Source organism: Dermacentor silvarum, chromosome 7 (genome assembly GCF_013339745.2).
Source record: "Dermacentor silvarum isolate Dsil-2018 chromosome 7, BIME_Dsil_1.4, whole genome shotgun sequence".
NCBI classification, from domain to species: Eukaryota; Metazoa; Arthropoda; class Arachnida; order Ixodida; family Ixodidae; genus Dermacentor; species Dermacentor silvarum.
This window is the reverse complement of record NC_051160.1, coordinates 100,475,975-100,493,151: the sequence shown is the minus strand read 5'-3', so window position 1 is coordinate 100,493,151 and position 17,177 is coordinate 100,475,975.

Here is a 17,177-nt window from a genome sequence, read left to right as displayed (position 1 = left end):
TAGGTAATTTTCTAGCAATCTAATCATCGCTCACAAAATATATGGATACACGTTGTTATGGGGTCCTTGAAGAGTGCATTTAAGTAAAAGAATGTAACAGTTAGACGCTAGGGCTTTGCCGTAGAATATTAGTGCGTTAAAATTCTTAGGTAACTTCACGGCCGGGGCCTATCTATTTATGCTTGTATCACAATTTTTCCGCCAGCCTGGGTCACTGGCAAGTTGTGGTGGGATGGGTAGCCCATCTGATTTCTGTGCGGACTTGATAGGGTTTGAAACGAACGATCGGACCAATTTTGTTCACTGAGTGTGTGACAATGTGTATATACGTGCCGCTCTTCAACGAACCTTTTTCACGCCGACATGGGTAACTAGATGCGAACTTGGTAGGTACCGCTGTTCAATTATTTTCCAGCGAAGCTTGTATTGGCTCACAAGTTTCGGTGGCGTTGTGGTCACGCAAAAACTGGGCTGCTCCCACAGTAGAGCAGCTGTTCCAGCTGCACCGGCACCGGATCACGTACCGCGCGCTGCCAATCAGGGTCGTTTGGTTTGTCGCGGGGAGGGAAAGGGAAGGAAAGGGGGTCGGCGCGCGCTCCGCCGGCTTCCCTGTCTTCAGATCGGTCTCGCCGGCCGGTTGGGAAGACAGCATGTGGTGCGCTCCGTCGAGGAGCAGGCTGCGTTTGAGCAACTGCGCCGGGAACTCGCTCGTGAAAGGGATCGTCGTCGACGTGTCAATTCTAGCGTGAGGGCTTCCGAAGCCCAGGCGAAACGGCAGCGAAGAGCCGCGGACCCCGAATTGCGGCAGCGCGATGTTGAGGCCAAACGTCCTCAAAGAGCCGCCGACCCGAGTTGCGGGAACGCGATGTTGAGGCCAAACGTCAGCGTCGTCTTGCGCTCCAGGAACCCGACAACGGTGATGCACGCCTCGGCAACGCTAGCGCCTACTTCCCCGGTGCGACGGCCAGCTTTCAAGGCGAGTTTCTCAACCGGAAGTTCGGAGCCAGCTGTAGTGCGTGTGACTGGTTGTGGTTCGAGCACAACGTGGTACTCGTCAGTCCAATTCGTTACAAGGAACGCCGAAGAAACACACAAGCTTCGCTCGTCCCCATTTTCTCGGCAGGAGAGGGGCTGCAGATTTTTTGTGACGTCTCCTTGGTGCACTGGGTAAGTGCCGCTCGGTCTGTGCAGGTTTCAAATGAATCTGTCTGATGCCAACTTGGGTCACTGGTTATGTGTCAGTAGGTGTGTGTCGCTCTTCAACGAATTACTTTGGCGCCAACTTGGGTACCTAGATATGTGGCAATGACTGCATACAGCTTCTGAGGGAGATTTACCAAGAAAACACAGTTTGCGCTAAAAGAGAAGGTATGACGAGCGAGGAGAAAGTTGATATCAACGTGGGACTGAGACAGGGGTGCCCCCTATACCCGCTGCTGTTTATGATGTACATGGATGATGTTTATGATGTACATGAATGTACATGTACATGTACACGTACTAGGAATGAAAAGGGCGCTAGAGGGAAGTAATATTGGGATTAATATCTCATACAAACAGGCGGGCCCAATAGTAGAGCTGCAGCTTCGAGGTTTGTTTTATGCGGACGACATTGTGTTGCTAGCTAACAGGCAAAGTGATAAGCAACGTGTGGCTAATATCTGTGAACAGGAAGGCGAGAATTTATGATTGAAATTGAGCGTTAACCAATCTGGTGTTACGGTATTGAATGAAAAGAGTGAACAGACCGTGTCAATATAGGGCCAGGAAATACCCCTTGTTAAAGAGTACAGATACCTTAGTATATGGATAAGCGAAGGCAACACATATATGTAAACAAAGGGGAAGAGAAAAGCAAAGGGGAAGAGAAATGCGGCCATATTGATACACATAGCGCTATGGGGATACAATGGGTACGGGGTGTCCTGGGTGTGTGGAAAGGTGTAATAGTTCCAGGACTTGCATTTGGAAAATCGGTTGCTTTCTTGAAGTCAGGGGTACAATACGGACTCGATGGCAACCAAAGATCAATGGGGCGCCTCGCATTGGGCTCCCATGGGAAGACTATAAATGAAGCTGTGCAGGGTGATATGGGCTGGGAAACTTTTGAAGTGAGGGAAGCTCAGAGTAAAATTTATTATGAAGAATGAATCAGGAATATGGAAGAAAGTAATTGCACTGGGAAAGGGTTCAGATATTTGTACTGAGAAAAAAAAATTGATTGACTTTAAGGAAAGGAACCAGGAACCTTACCAGCAAGTATGCGACCATTATATTAGGTAAAATGGCAACAAAGAACGTCGAACGCAAAGCCAGAGAGGCTGAGACATTCTCATGGGGTGGAGGAGGCTAATGAAAAAAAAAGCCTGCTATGCGTAACTACTAAAGCGACAAATAACGAAAGTGGAAAGAAACAATTTATGATAACTCAAATCTCTTTACTTTTCGATGCGAGATCAAGATTCCTTAGTAAGCGCACTTATAAAGCGGGGTACAACAAGGAAAATGAAGCATGTGCTTGCTGCGCTAAAGCTAGGGAAATGATGGAGCATGTTTTATTAGTGCAGATATCTGGCCAGCTGTCGATTTAGGCTAGTGTGGTCTCCTTGAAGCCCTTGGGTTCAGCGATAGTAGGGGGAACGCAAACATGACCTCAATAGAGATTAGTAGGACGCGATTGGAAGTTTCGTGGCAGAAAAGGAGGGAGGCGAGAAAGAACGGAGGCATACAAAAACAAAGTTCCCAATAGGGGTGCAGAAAGTTTCATGGTGGGAATCCTTTGCGTTTTTTATTGCGATAGCAATTATATGGGCACTCCGAGCGTATTTCTGCCGTTCGCGTCACCGTCGCCATGGCCGTGAGGTTCCGTGTAAAGTCCAACGGTTATAAAATCGTAGCCGCGCACCGTACGCTGTGTGTGCGAGTGAAAGCGTACGAGGGTGTGCCGGCAATCGCGGCTCCGTAAAGCGCACGCGAGGGAGGAAGGCAGGACGGAAGCGCGCGTTCTCCTTAGTAAGTGGTTCGTGTGGAAAGGAAAGGTTGACGCTATCTTCTGCAGCCCTTGAGGGAGCATCGGCTCAGCGCCAACGCGTTCTCCTTATGCGCGCGAGGCACGGGGGTGAGGCGACGGAGAGGGAGAAGGAGGGGGGGGGGGCGTTCTGCTCTTTCGTCTGCTGCTTACAGCGCGGCCGCGCGGGCGCCGTATCTTGAAAGCGATCTGCGATGTGGGAAAAGTGCGCGCCCGCGCGGGCCTCATCTTCAAAGCGATCTGCAATGGGGACGAAGTGCATGCGCCGAGTGCCGGTAGCTGCGCATGTGCTGTGCTTTTGACGTTTAGTTCGTGTTGAAGCGAGACGAGAGACAGCGTGAAGGTCAATTTGCCAGCGGCTGCTGGTGCACTTTCTCACTCCGGCGTTTTCCCAGCGAGTTTCCGCGGTCATGGAGCGAGATGTGTTCATGTTTAGCTGTGCGCGCGTGACACCACTGGTGGTCTATTTAGTTAGTGAGGAAATGTTTACAACTTTATACGGCCCATTACACTACTATCCTTGCTTCGTATAGCTCTCTACTAATTTGCTACCACAATCGCGGCTTCGCCTTTCGGGGGAAACTGCGACTTTTTTTAAACATAGGTTGGACACTGGGCAAAATAATAGCAAGAGCTTGGTGGAGGAAACAACCACCCCGTTTCAATCGGGACGCTCATAGCATCCATCCATCCAACCAGCGTGTAGCAGTTGCATGTTTCATGTAGCTGGACCTGGTTAACTCAAACAGGCTAGGTGACTACTTGTCACCGTCCCGTATGAAAGGTGATGCCAATAATTTATTATTATCATTAGCCGGTCCCAACGTGGGACCGGCGCGACTAGTTCGCGTCCTCGCAGGGTCTCTAATAAAAGTTATTTCACTCATTCACTCATCATCATCGTCATCAACAACAACAGCATCGCATCGTGCCACGGGTCAAGGGATGTGACATGTGCGCCGCATAGCCCCAATAACTGTGTTTAGTCCTCGGCACACTTTTGGCACCTCCTCGCCAGGTACGAATCGCTGCTGAAGAAGTGAATCGTAGAGTTACGCCCACGGTTACAGCCAGGCAATGTCGGGCTCAGTAGAACGCTGTGCAGAGAGCAGTACAAGTCGTAGCTAACCGGCGACGCCGGGAGGGCCGTTTAGATCGTTCTCGTGAAAACGGCGCATAGACACTTCACAGTGAAGACCCTCTAGTACGTGCTGCCGAAAAAGGACCTCCTGTGGTCCATTAGCTTACGCGCTCCTTAGCTTAGCCCCTTAGCTTAGCGCTTAGCTTAGCGTCGCTTAGCTAAACGCTCCTTTAGCTTACGCTGTGAGTGTTCTGGGTGTGCCGCCCAGGCCTGTTACTTTTTTACAATGTCAAATGCATTGTCCCTTGTGATTCAATGTGATTTATTTCTGAATAAAAGTGCCGCTTTCTCTGCAATGTCCACCATGATGGCTGAGGGATGCGTTCGAAACTGAAATCGGCAGTGGGTCTCTGGTCCTAATGCGCCAATTTGCCTTGATCCATTCGAGCTCACGAATGCTTCAGGTACACTGATTCGCACAGTGAATGTGATCAGCATAATTTTACCTATTTATTATATTTCGCTTGAGTTCACTTTGGAGATCCATACCAGTATATTCTATGCAGAAACATTTTATTCCCTCTCATTGCAGCCGTTGACAATACACGCCTCATTTTGGCTTCAAAAGCGCGACTACGAGTACGTGGGTTGCTTGTAAAGCAATACACATTTTGTGCAGGATGTCCGAATTTGTGCAGTACGTTTCTATTTTTTTATATTTCTATTTTCTATATTTTCTGAGTTTATAAGTTCAAATAGGTAAAGGAGCACTCGTCAGGATTTGCTGTTTTTGTCATAATTTCGCCGTTCTTAGCACCACAATTAACACGGCAAGCTCGTACGCACTTAAAAACTGAGAGAGAAAAAAAGGCACGTAGTTCTTCGAAAGAGGGAAGGGTCTTGTTTTATGCCCAGGCTTGTGCAGAAACAAAAAAGCATGACGACAATTTAGCCGTAACCTTTTTGCTGCAGACAACATAAAACCTTATCGTTAATTTACGTGTCCTGCTACGCGCTCGCTGGCACTGGACTCTGGTAATTGTTAAAATAGCTGTGATAACCCCTGTGCGCTATCTGAATGTCAAAAACAGCACTTAGCGGGTAATGGTGACACACTGTACCACCACACATTGTGTGCAGTCAATTTATGAGGCATCGCGGGGACTCTGAGGGCATATGCATATATAGAAAAATTATAAAGTGCAAGAAAACTACACCTTGTACTGTAAATAAATGGCGCTTTATCTTTAACTACTTGATCACGCATGAATAATTTTTGAACGCCTGTGATATAAGCGTATATTTATAGCTCTTCACGAAGGACGCAAGTCTTATAGTAAAAGAGAAACAAATAAAATGAATGCATATCTCAGGCAACACCTCAGATGACGTGCGAGATTTACTGTCGCTTGCACAGTTAGCAAATGCTACACGCATAAGGCAAGACGCGCACGTCGTAATTTCACGCATTCTGAGACGAGAAATTTTCGCGTCTGGCTCGAGCAAAAGAAGCGGCAAGCGTCTACGCGGAAGTGCTCTTTTTAATTTTCTTGACAATTCCATTTCTACCATAAAAGCGAGCAAGTGGGAAACGATGCTAAACGTCACGGTAGTACCTAGAAATGAAGGATTTTCGCCGTCCATACATGCCCGACTTGACAAGCGGACGGTTGCCCGTTTCGCGATGCGCAGCTGTGTGGTTAGTGCGTAAAAAAAAAAAAAAACTAGACGTCGCGATGCACAGAACTAAGCAGTGTGACATGCAGCGTCGTGCCCTGTGCAGAGAAGGTGCTGCATCTAATACTGCGTGCGGCTTGCTAGTACCCTGCACATGGTTTTAGATTTTTAAACTTAGTTTTTTACGTTATCATTTACGTTATCAGACACTGAAATTTTGGTCTAACTTGAACTACTATTGTGGATGCCACAGCTTGAACATTCTGCAGCTTCCCCGCCTCTCTACCGTTTCCATCAATGAACTTTCCTCTCTCTCTATTCATACTGAAGCGAAACAAATCGCCCAATACTAACACGACAGAAAGTATGGAAACAAATGAGCGTGGTATCCATGTAGCATAATCGATAATTATTTTGAGGGCATAAAATACCAACCAGTTTGAGCTATCAACGGGTTTAAATTAAGCCGCAAGTAAGCACTGCAGCATGCAGTTGAACTTAAGTGAAATATTTATTTCTGAATACCTTTCATGCGAAAACATTATTAGAGATTTCTCCCCAGGGATAGCACACTTCTTCCTATCCCTCACAGGCTTTGTCCGTTCCTCCAGTACATTTTTTTTTGCCACGTATAAATGTAAACCGGGTTGCAAGTGACGAGTGTGTAAGTGGTAAGCGGTAGGTAATCGTAGATAGGTAGGTAAACGAATACTCACAGTTGGGGATGTTGTTCTAATCATTGTTAAGCATCAAACAGATTACCAGTTTTTCACTAAAGATGAGAATCAAAAATTGCTACTTGACGTACAAAAAAGATCCAATGCAAATTTATTTGCATTATATATGCTTAACGTTTTCTTATTCAGTGGGTTGAAATACAAAACTTGAAACTGAATAATGAGTATTTTCCTGTTTTCATCTTATCCGCTATTCCTGCTAAAATGTCTTGTTTTATCTATTGCCACCAAGCAGCCTCTCGCCGTGTAGTTAACCTATGCTTAATTTATATTTCACGCCTCTAAATGAATGCTATATCAACGCATTTGTGCTAGACTAAGCAATGTATTCCTGCCAGTCCACAAATAAGGTGGACGATGAATCATAGACCATCGCTGCGGTACAAAAAATGTTGCAGTTTCGCCCGAAAGGTGAAGCATCAATTGCGATAGCAAATTAGTAGAGAGCTATACTGAGCAAGGATAGTAGTTTTATCGGCTGCATAACATTGGACACATTTGCTTACTAACTGAATTAACAAACCTGTTGTCAACGTGCACAAGCAAACATGAATAGATCACAGTCGATGACCACCGGCAACCACTGTCAAAACGCTGGCGTGAGCAAGCATGGCAGCAGCAGTGAGCGAATGTTCGTGCGGTCTATCGCTTCAACGGAAAGTGAGCGGCGAAAGCACTGCACATACAAAGGTAAGAGCCGTGTGGAGATCGCTTTCAAGATACGGTGCGCGTGACAGCGCGCAGCGGCACTATGTACAAGTACGCAGTTGCTGGCAGAATAGAAGCCGCACTCTTTCCCTCCCGCGCTGCCTTCCCGCTTTCCACCTTTCGCGTGGGAGGTTGAGTCGCGGGTTCCCCTTGCGCCCGGTCGCAAGATACGCATTTGGTGCCGCAGCACAGCGTCGCCCCCCTCCTCCTCCCTCCCATCCCCCCACGGCCTTTCGCGCGACGCAGGAAGTCGCGTTTGCTCTCAGCCGTGTGTTTGCTCTCCGTGAAAGCGTCTGTCCCTCGCGTGCTTTAACTCACAGATACAGCATAGGGTGCGTGGCGACGATTTTATCACCCTTTGACTTTATACGGAACCGGACGGCGACGGCGACGCCGACGGCAGAAATCCGCTTGGAGTGTCCATATCATTGCTATCGCAATAAAAGTCAGACTGTCTGTGATTGTGTGGAGCTTTACCAAAGGACAAGGTATTTTCATTATTATTCTGTAGGCCCCTCTCGCCAGCATAGGGTAGCATACCGGATTATCCCATCCGGTTCACCTTCCTGCCTTTCCTCTTTCTTCTCTCTCTCTCATGCTACGTGGGCGTTATCAGTTTAGCGATAAGAACTTTATTTCTTGCTAACTTTCTCTCACGTTCACCAGTCACCAGTTCAAAAACACATGCTCTAAAGTGTTTACTGTGATACCTTCCGGAAGAGGCACCAGTGCCGGAAAAATTCTCATATAGCTACACGCCATCCAGACATTGGCACAAAAATAACAATAAAGCGAGTCGACAGCATCTTTGTTCCAGTAAGCATTCCTTGGGACTTCACTCAGTTTTTGGTATGTCGGCCCATTTATTCGCGCTTGATATATTCGCCGCCACTCAGTCAGTTGGTGGTCCTGGTCTAATGCGTAGAGCGTCAGCCTGCTGTTATGAGGGACCCGAGCTTGAAATCAACCCTCGGACCGGTTTGGTTCATGCGATATTGCGGAAGTTCCAATGACAAAAAAGTCCGTTAAATTTAATCGGTGCCGAGTGGGAACTAACCCGCGTCATATCTATTTAGACAATCTTGTGTATATATGTATCCACCCATGCACGCCGCGCGAACATAGCAAAGGCGCTGCTAATGGCGCAACACGTCCACAGGGATGCGCGAGAAAGGAGCCCAGTGGCATACACGCCTCGTACTTGACGCGTAATGACGGTGGCAAGGCGGTGTGACACTACATTGGTTCAATAGTAATCGCATTAACGTCAAAATCAATCGTGAGATTTGTTGTGCAGTTTTTTTATACGAATAGCATTCTTTGCCTACTTCAGCTGCTCGGAGCCTATCTATCTATCTATCGATCAAGCCTCTTACGCCCACCGGGTGACCCAAGTTGTCTGCCTGCTTGGGCCACTAGGTGTGTGCTTCTGGTCGTGATGCCGTAGTTGTCATTTCATTGTTGTGACTCCTGCATCGCGATCTTACTCTCGCCATGTCTTTGCCGTCACTCCTACTACCCCGACCGAGTGGCTCAACTTGCCTGATAATTTGTGCTATTATACGATTGTGATGTCGTCGTGGTCGTTGCATCGCCGTCATTACCGCTTTTTAATCTGACACTATTCATGCTATTGCCGGTACGCCATCGTCGTCACACAGTTGGCATATGCATTCGGTGTCACACGGCCATAGTGATGCCCAGTCATGGTCGTTCAATGGACATCATTTCAGCTTCGGAATCTGACTCTCATCATCCTGCCGTCGCCACGCCTTTTACTCTGACCCAGTGGTCCAAATTGTCTAACAGCTTGGGCCACAAGCGTTCAGTGTCGTGATGTCGTCGTAGTCATTGCATGGTCGTCATTCCGGCCAAGTCATCTGACTCTAGTGATGCCATCGTCGCCATGCATGTCGTTTCATAATTGTCATCAGCATAATGACGTCATCCTATTGTTGTCATGTCACCGTTATCATACCACCTTCGTCTTCTCATCCACGTCAATCTTTCTTCGTAATTGTATTGTAATCGTAATGTCTTCATTCAATCGTGGTTAGGCCGCCCTTGTCATGCCGTCATTGTAAGACAGTCGCTATCATGCCTCCATCGTCACGCCGTCGTCGTAATGCAAACTTGGACGCGTCATCTCGCCACTCCAGCTGCGTCATCGACCTCTCGTCATACCATCGTCATAATTTAAGAATTAACATGTCACTGTCCTCATGTCGTTATACGCCTTTGTCATTCCGTCGATACCATTCCTTCATAGTCATTCCATCGTAATTGATTCGGCGTCACACAGTCGTCGCCATGCCTCCATGGTCATGGGTGACCTTGAGAAGGAACTGCAATAGCAAAGTGGGAAGATATCTGAGCATGCATGTGGCATACAGCCGAACCAATTAAAGTATCCAGATTTACAACTTCACGTTATAAATAAACGGAACTTCGGGAATGTCATTTGTCGCTACAATGCTCGATTGCTATTGGGATTACCACCGACAGTCATCGTGATATGAGTGCTGCCGTAATTTTTATTATAATAACATCTTCTGCGAATATAATTAAAGCAATTCTTAAAATGTACCCATTAAGGCGAAAGCCTTATAAGTCTCGTTTTGAGGTGACCTTTAAAAAGGGGAGCCAGAACTGGGACAAAAGATCGGTAAAAAATATGTACAGGAAATCGGTAACTCGGTAAGGTCATTTCGGACCCCATAACATGGCATATCACTCGATAGGTAATTACGTGAGGAATATAAATATTGATGAATGATCCTGATAGTCAGTAAATCAATTATTATCATTAGCATGACATGCGGAAAAATGGGTAGGAAAACCTGAAAGTGGCCAAGAACCGAGAATGAATTATAGTAATGGATGTAAGTATGGTTATGATGGGAATGGTAATGATAAAAATTGGGTATTCAGAGAGGTGAACGAGGTGAATTAAGAGTGAATTGATGGTGAATTAAAGGGGTGTAGTTGGGTGATAGGAGTCAAACGAAAGGTAATGATGAGATAGAGTGAGCTAAGGTAATTAAGAGTAAATGAGAGTGAATAAAGAGTGAATGAATTTGAACCAAGCAGTGATAAGGTGAATCAGGAGTGAATTGAGTGTGAATTAAGAATGAATCAATTGGTTGTGGAATGGAGGAGTGACTAGCAAAAATTTGTGAGGTTTGATGGTCCGAGTCATGGTCCAAGAGTGACTGAGCAAAAAAAAGTGCTGAGTCACGGTTCCAGCTTGGTGAATCATAAGAAGGGTGACTTGCAAAAAAAAGATGATGACTTGCAAAAATACTGTCAATTGTGATTTCAGAGTGATGATCACTCCGCAAAAAGTGCTGAGTCATGGTGCAAGTTTGGTGCATACATGATCACTTGCAAAATGGCTGCATAATATGGGTTCAGAGTGACGATGACTCAGCAAAAGTAAGTGCTGCGTCATGGTCCGAGTTTGGTGAAATGAGGATGACTTGCCAAAGTGACTTTGCGAAATATGGGTTGGAGGTGAAGATGACTGAGCAAAAAAAAGTGGTTGTCGTGTCATTGAGTTAGCGGCACTCGGGCTTTCGCCTTCAAGTCGTCTTAGCTGTTGCAAAAGGGACCCTTAATAACATTTTTTCTGTCTACGATAAAACGCTTCAAATTGCAGTGAACTACAACGAGACGGATGACGCTGAAATTTTTAGATGAATTGTTGCAAAACGAAAATAAAAATGTGGCAGTCAACCCCAAGGCAAAAGCAATAGAAGCTCATTTCCTGCACGATAATTTCATTTCGACATCTACCAACGCCAATGCTTCCGAACACAACCCTGCCCTACGAGCGACGTAGGCTGCGCTTTTGAAACAACCTGTTAACGACCTGTCTTGAAACAACGTGGCACCCAGTGTTACGTTCACCTGTATAATTCGAAGCGCCCTCGACTCATAGTGTCGCTCATAAATATATTGCTGACGAATGCGCTATGTCGTTATTGAGCACATTATTCAACATAATTGGGCCCATCGCTGTTGCAGAGTCATCGCATTCATATGTTGAACGGGAAAGAAATAGGCGCGGCAGAAATAAGAAAAAAGCCTGCAGATCCCACGCCACGTGGGAATCGATGTTATGCGAAGCAGTCTGCGGGGAGCCTAGGGAGTTAACCACCATGAGAGCACCAAGACGTAGGCAACTGTTTCATGACCTACATTACACGCATATCCTGACATTCATGTCATGACCTATCATTTATGTTCATCATACACTCTTGTCATACTATGCCATTTTTAGTACATACCAAGTTAACAATACGACCATGAGAGCACCAAGATGTAGGCGGCTAGATAGAAAGATACTCTCAAAGTGCCAAATGTTCGCCAAGAAATGCTTCGCATTAAAAAAATTGAACTGCAACGTGAAAAGCATACTACGAAACAGAGACGGTTCACAATCACACCTACAGTGATGCCTAGATTACCATGCTGAAATGTTCCATTTAACGCTGCACCAACTCATTATGGACAGAGTGTGACAACCAAACATCTGTCAAAGACTGCACAATTTCTTGCCTTACTTGATGCGGAATTACGCTATTTTTTAAAGTTATGGTGTGCCCGAAGATAGAAAACGCTGTCCAATTTTCTCAAAATATTGAAAGCCTTTCTTTTCAGTTGCATTCAGTATAAACACATGTACTGAAACCATCCTCGAAGCAAAATTAGAAAAACGCTACTTTTTAGACAGTATGCTAATGTTACTAAATCACAGCTCAGTAGATCACAATATCTTGTCTAGATTAAGAACACTTTGCATGGCGCAGTGCGCAGGGCGGAAACATGCGGGTTCGGAATCTTTAGCACGACATGAACGCAGGCGGAAAAAATAACTAAACAAGGCCATCGAGACGTAAGGGTCCGGCAGACACTTTATGCAACCACCGAGCAATGGTAAATCGACAGTGAGGAGGTCGGATGCATCGTAGTATGCGAGGCTGGGTCTGCCACCAACGCGCACTGCTAAGCTCACCTTCTCCATACTCTGTAACTCTTTTTTTCTGCCACTGTTTACTCTTGTGGACGCAACAGGTGCAGCAGTAGCGGCTACGGTACCTCTGGTGGCGAGAAGCCTCAGTTAGCCGCGATATTAAATGCGATTAGCATTTTTGTGAACTTCAGGCCATTCACCCACTTTTCGGTATCTCTGTGCATCGGTCCGAGCATGAATTCTTTCAGACCAACTTTGGTCATCATTTATTTGGTAGAACATCGGTCTGCTGTGCTGTTCAAAGCGGGTTTCGAACTGAGCGTTCATGCCAACTCTCTTTCACGCAAACTTAAGTCGCGGGTTCTGTGCCATTTGGTATGTAACGCTCTTCAGTGAGCCCCTTTGACGCCAAATGTTCTTCACTGCGTAAAAGCTCTTTCAACGAGAGCGCCCAGGGTGTCGCCGTCATGCCCTTTTGGCTGTGGTAATGGCTCATGAATAGAGGCCCGATCTTTAGGCATTAAAAACGCGCGTTTAAGGCGCAGGCAAAACAACGTTTTAGGCCTCCAACATCGTCAATATAGGCACAATAAAGCTTTACATAAATGCAAATTATTTTAAACGAAGCCGTGCGCGACCTGTATCTACGACAAAAAAAAAACAATGAAATATTATTGTGTATGATGGCACAAAGGCGCCAACAGTTGAACATAGCCGTGCAATTGCCCCATAAAACTGCTGGACTAATGATGATCAATTGGCTTAATTCTACAAGCACACTGCTCATATTCATGTTCGACGGCCACTGTAGTCGAGCGTCGCATATAGTGAAACAGGAAAGAAAAAGAATACTTGAAAGTTAGGAAGACTGATTAACAAAACGCTACTTTATGTCTTCCTGACGTAATTAAATTAAGACACAACAAAAAGAGATAAATAATAAATGCAACTGAGACTACGATTTATAAACAAATTAACATGTTCTTACATGAGGACTGTTAGGTACAACTCTGACAATTTTCTCATACACAAAGACATTATCCGAATTGTACAGGCAAAACGTCCAAAGACTGCCAAATACACTTCCGCCCATTTAAAGTGCACATGTTTGAAGAAATCTGTTTAGAGGGCACGCGGAACGTAGTCTAAGAATCACTGTGAAGATTGTCGAAACAATAGCAAAGTGCCACCATCTCCAGATTTTTGGATTCAAAATTGTGCCTCTTGTCACGGAGAATGATCTTGTACGCTGAGAAGCAATGCTTGACGGTGGTGAATACCTTAAAAAGTAAATTACAAACAAAACAAAAGCCGCATGCGCATCACAGTTTTCTTCCTTCTTTTCTTCTTCACTCTCCTTTCCCTTGACGGCTCTCCGCGGTTTCGCATTCGCCAACCACTCGCGCCATGTCAGCGCGGCGGCGTATGCTGCCCGGCGCCTCAATTTCACTGCTTCTAGCGGTTGTTTCCCTGGAGTTGGTTGAACTAGAGGACTAGGTTAAGCCTCATATAGTTCCGGACAGTCAATGTTGCCCGGTAACATGAACAACGGTCTCTAACTGCACTCGAAAGCGAAACTTGACGGCTAAATAGTGTTCATATAGGCGCCGATATTGAAAATAGGCCTTCATAGGCATTTAGGCATAAACGCCAAAATAGGCATTTATAGGCAGTATAAAAACACTATGAACCTTCTTTACCTCTAATTCATGCTCATATATCAAATTGAGGCGATAACAGCGCAAGGAACAAAAAAAGGCATTTGCCAAAAATCCGGTCTCTAATCATGAACCCCCGCGCAACAGCATTGCAGAAGCTGCCGTTCGTGCCTATGTACTACCGCGACACAAACTAGAGAGAAGCTTCTCGCTCTCCGGAATGAAAACGTTGATAGGGCACTGGGTATGTGCTGTGCAACGGTGAACCTATTTGATGCCAACTTGCGTAACAATATGTCCGCAGTTCTTTATTGAAGCGCGTTGACGTCAGCTTGGGTCACTGGTTTATGCCACTGAGTATATCCTGCTTTTCAATGACAAAAATACTTTAAAAATTATTCGATGCTGGGTCACATCAAACTCGAGTTAAACGTGTTCTGACATTTTGTCTTGGCAAGTACTGAGAAACGCACCAAACGCGTACTTCGCGGTGGCGCCGCTGTACGGCGTATTGTGTCCAGAGTGATGTACGCGAGAGCAGCCCGGCTGCAAAGACGCCGTAGGCATGACGCTTCTCGGTGGTGGCACTGCGTTGGGTCACTACAAGGCTTCCGTGCTAATCGCATTGAGATGGTTACTGCCAGAAGTTTTCAAATACAACCCACTCGGCAAATGTCCATGGTTCACGCTGGTGTCTCGCTCATATGCTTCTTTTCATTATTCAGCATTAGTGCACGTTTGCATTGCGTATTTGCGTGGGCAGATACCAAATAGCTTATTGTTCTAACATGTGACATACTGAATTTCTGGCGGTCATGATGCGCAGCCCGCTAGAGGAAGGAGGTGGCTCCCGCATAAACAGGCTCAACACATTTGACTAAATTCTACCGAATTTCCCACTGTCCTGTTATGCCTGGTACATGAGACTCTTTCTGTAGTTTTACTTGCCAAAACCAGTTCTGAGACTCGCCCTCCCCCCTATGTTCAAACAGGTCCACCAACGTGGACATTATTTCCAACATAAACGCCCTATACATCCTCTAGAATATGTATGTGAGTATATGGGCCTTGGCCATAACAAACGGCGTATTGTTTTTGTGATCCATCCACGCCTGAGATGTCTACTACACCAACGTAAGACAGCATCGAACCCGCTTCATTTATATTCTGGCATTTTGTCAAGACACATATATTGAGCTTCGATAAAACTATTGCAGCAATTGTGGGTCCATGAAGACACACCACCAACAGTCGCGAAGCAGTCCCGTTTCCTACAGACACATCCTTGTAGGCATCATGAAAATAATTTCCATTCACACGCACACAAAAGTGACGTTATTCCTAAACTCTCACATAAAGAGACATTATTACGTCCTTTTGTGAATAGTACGCAGTATTTCATTAATAGGAGCGGTAGGTACACACGGATGGACCAGCTAAACAGATCGATAATTTTGTTTCAAATTCTGGAAAGGCGTAGCAATTTGCAGTGCAGTTTATTTGATGTAGTAGTGATGGTTCCTTTTCATGAAACCGCTTGGTAACGCGGTGTGCTTGTGGCAATACCTTGAGCTACCGAAAAGGAGTACGGACGTATGACTTTGAAAGTTCATTACTCGTTGGGGCCTCGCATTTACAAAGATAAAAGAGCATGGCATATGCACGAGGATCGGTTTCTTAACTGTCAGCAATACTAACGTAAGATGAAATCTCCTGAAAATTCAGCGTGAAGGCTTTGTTGTTGAAGTTTTTCACGAGTGGTAATAATTTGATAGGTAATATGGTGAACGGTATACCAGGACTTAGTCGTTGGTATGCAGGCGTTCAGTTCGTAAGGAGCACTACATTGTGTGCAGGCAACATCTTTGGTTTGTGTAGAGCAGCCGGTACTGCCGCGCCTTACGACTGACAGAGAGACCCAGAACTGGAGAATGTTTAGATTTCATACATGGATTAGAAAACGCAGCTGCGGAGCCATCTGAGTTCCTTTTCACAGACGCAATTGTGTAATTGTATAGTTGATTCCTGTATGTCATGGTCATATGCTCCCGAGCGAGTTACACTGCTGCTGTAGCATGCTAAATGTATTAGACCATTTTCCGCCGTTGTACCACATAACAGTAATCCTTTTTCTTTTAGCAGTAAAGCTCCGGAAGTTCCGAGCGACGTTGTTTTTTTCACAATCTGTAAATTCATTCCTGTCAGCACTCGATTTCCACCTTGATTCATTTTCAGATTGATGAACGCATTCTTATGGCCATTGGTTGCGCTAACTTAATGATAAGTTTATCGATCAGGCGGTTTCTGTGCCTCACGCGTGGGCGTATGTTCGTTTTTTTAACCTTTTCTGCACTGTGTTCTTGCGGATGTTGGTGTACGTTTTTTTTTTTACATTGCGTTTCACTGAATGCATGCGTTAACATTTCATTGCAATGACTACTTTTTGCATCCTCAAGGCGACTGATTGTGCCCTTAAAAGGGGCCGTATTATCTCCTCGCTCAAGATGTGATAGAGTTACATGATTTGGCTCTGAGAACTGGTCATCGTATGGCGTTTCAATGAATTGTTGGGCACTGTGGCGTATATGGAAATGAGCTGGCCGATGAATGGGCTAAGATGGCCCACAATAATGCCACGCAAGTGTCCATCCCGTCCTGGCGACCAGACAGTAATGCTCTATTGCGTATCCTACTGCAGAAAAACACCAGAACATACAGGGCATTGCCGACTCACCGTCATCGACGCCTTCACGGAGTCGACCCAACTATAGAAGTGAAATTACTACCCACGATAAAACAAAGTTATGCAACCTTGCTTCCCAGGTTACGAATAGGTTTGGCGTTGACTCGCCGACACCTCCATGACTGTGAGGAGTGCGAGGTACCCAAGACAACAAAACAAGTTTTGCGCACTTGCCCGCGATATGCTGTGCAAGGACAATCATTGGGACAGCATTTGTTCAAGATTACGAATCAACCTTTGTCTGAAAAGGTTCAATTGGGACCTTGAGCGGATTCTTGCCGGCGTGATGCTGCAAAAGCTTTCATGGAATTTTCGCACGAACGGCGTCTAGGTTCGGGGCTTTTAAGAGTCCTTGCTGTTCAAGTTTACTCACCACCTCTCGCCCTTTCGTTCCCTCCCGTATCTCTTTCCCAAGGCTGAGTAGCAGGTCAGAACTTTATTTCGGGCCGACCTCTGAACCTTTCCTACCATAATAAATGCATATTTCTCTCTACAAGGCGTAGCTGTGCGCTTTGCCTTATTCTTCTGAGCTTGACGTATCCCCTGCATGATTAAGTGTTACACCTGTAC